Here is a 2428-nt window from a genome sequence, read left to right as displayed (position 1 = left end):
GTTCCGCCTATCACGGACATCGTCTCATCCTCGTCCGTAGTACGAGGATGAGCGGATGTCCGTGATAGGCGGAACACTGACTGCTGGGAAATTGAGTGTTCCGCCTATCACAGGCGGAGGCGGAGGCGGAGGCACGGCTTTCGAATTGTAGTATGTCCGCCGTCTGTCTGCTCGATACGCTGATCGAGCAGTCAGACGGCGATGACTCGAGTATAAGCCGAGGGGGGCACTTTCAGCCTCAAAAAAGAGGCTGAAAATCTCGGCTTATACTCGAGTATATACGGTATTAAAAAAATGTTGTAACAATTCACATATTAAAAGTACATATCTCACCCTTTTTGAGCAGCAGCCTTGAGCCCGGCTGTCAGCATGGCCTGTGCTCGTCCTTTGATCACGGTGCCCTCCAAAGAGGGGGAAATGTCGGGCAAAAATGTGACTATGCCCGTAGTGTTTAAGGCTCCTATACGTCCAGATATAGTCAACTTTGTTCACACCAACCTACGCAAAAACAGCAGGCAGCCGTTTTCAGTGAGCGAGCTTGCTGGTCACCAGACCAGTGCCGAATCATGGGGAGCTGGAAGGGCTGTCACCCGTATCCCTCATGTCCACGGCGGTGGAATGCACCGTTCTGGCCAGGGTGCGTTTGGAAACGTGTTGAGGAGGCCGTATGTTCGCCCCAACAAAGACCTGGAGACGCTGGCACCGCAGAGTCAATGTAACCCAAAAGCGATATGCTGTCTGCTCTGCACTGGCTGCTTCTGCCCTGCCTGCACTGATCATGTCTAAAGGTCACCGCATTGAGGAGATCCCAGAAGTTCCATTGGTGGTTGAAGACAAAGTCGAAAGTTACTAGAAGACAAAGGAGGTTGTTCTGCTGCTGAAGAAGCTCAAAGCGTGGAGTGACATCAAGAAGGTCTATGCTTCCCAACGTATGTGTGCTGGTAAGGGTAGGATGAGAAACCGCCGTTGCATCCAACGCATAGGACCTTGTGTCATATACAATGAAGATAATGGCATCATTAAAGCATTCAGAAACATCCCAGGAATTGTGCTCCTTAATGTAAACAAACTGAATCTGTTAAGGCTGGCTCCCGGTGGTCACGTTGGACGGTTCTGCATCTGGACGGAGAGCACCTTCCACAAACTGGACGAACTTTATGGCACTTGGCGCAAACCAGCCACCCTAAAGGCAAACTACAACCTCCCATTGCACAAAATGACAAACACAGATCTGAGCAGAATCTTGAAGAGTCCGGAGATCCAGAAGGCTCTGCATGCTTCAATTAAGAAAGTGAAGCGCAGAGAACTCAAGAAGAACCCATAGAAGAACTTGAAAATCATGATGACGCTGAATACATATGCAAAGACTGCCAAACGCAACGCCATCCTGCATCAGCAAGAGAATATTAAGACAAAACAGAAGAGGGAGGCCGTAGCAGCCGCCAAGGCAGCACCAGCTATTTTGTGTGTGTGTGTGTGTGTGTGTGTGTGTGTTTAATACACTGTTACCAAAAGTATTGGGATGCCTGCCTTTACACGCACATGAACTCTAATGGCCTCCCAGTCTTAGTCCATAGGGTTCAATATTGAGTTGGCCCACCCTTTGCAGCTATAACCGCTTCAACTCTTCTGGGAAGGCCGTCCACAAGGTTTAGGAGTGTGTCTATGGGAATGTTTGACCATTCTTCCAGAGCGCATTTGTGAAGTCAGGCATTGATGTTGGACGAGAAGGCCTGGCTCGCAGTCTCCGCTCTAATTCATCCCAAAGGTGTTGAGGTCAGGTCTCTGTGCAGGCCAGTCAAGTTCTTCCACCCCAAACTCGCTCATCCATGTCTTTATGGACCTTGCTTTGTGAACTGGTCCAAGTCATGTGGCAGAGGGGGGATTATGATGTGGGGTTGTTTTTCAGGCCTGGCCCCTTTAGTTCCAGTGAACGGAACTCTTAAGGCGTCCACATACCAAGACATTTTGGACAATTTCATGCTCCCAACTTTGTGGGAACAGTTTGGAGATGGCCCCTTTCTGTTCCAACATGACTGCGCACCAGTGCACAAAGCAAGGTCCATAAAGACATGGATGAGCGAGCTTGAGGTGGAGAAACTTGACTGGCCTGCATATTGGCAATTAATTTCCATTAATCATGATGTAGCCGTCCACACCGTCTACCCATAGAAAACCCCGCGCACTTCCATACAAGTCACTGGGAACGCAGTGGCACATTCTTTCCCATTCTGGGTTGTGGGAGAAACACTGGAGAGGGGAGACTTATTCCAGGTATAGAGAGCTCCTCTTATAGGAGACAGACTTCTGTGATATGATGGTGTCTGGTTGTTATGGAACTGTTGATTTTATTGGTTGATATTAGAGATGATCTGAAGATGTTCTCATTATGAATGTAGTAGGGAATGATTACAACCTCTTTTTAAGC

General features: G+C 48.6%; 1 pseudogene; it reads left to right on the top strand.

Annotated features, from left to right (window-relative positions):
* The first annotated feature begins 415 nt into the window (after positions 1-415).
* LOC143996575 (large ribosomal subunit protein uL4B-like) lies at positions 416-1451 on the top strand (annotated as a pseudogene).
* Positions 1452-2428: the final 977 nt, after the last annotated feature.

Source organism: Lithobates pipiens, unplaced genomic scaffold, assembly GCF_037356315.1.
Source record: "Lithobates pipiens isolate NorthernLeopardFrog02 unplaced genomic scaffold, aLitPip1_a1.2 Scaffold_19, whole genome shotgun sequence".
Classification (NCBI taxonomy): Eukaryota; Metazoa; Chordata; class Amphibia; order Anura; family Ranidae; genus Lithobates; species Lithobates pipiens.
The sequence above is the reverse complement of the archived record's forward strand: the minus strand, read 5'-3'. Positions and strand labels throughout refer to the sequence as shown.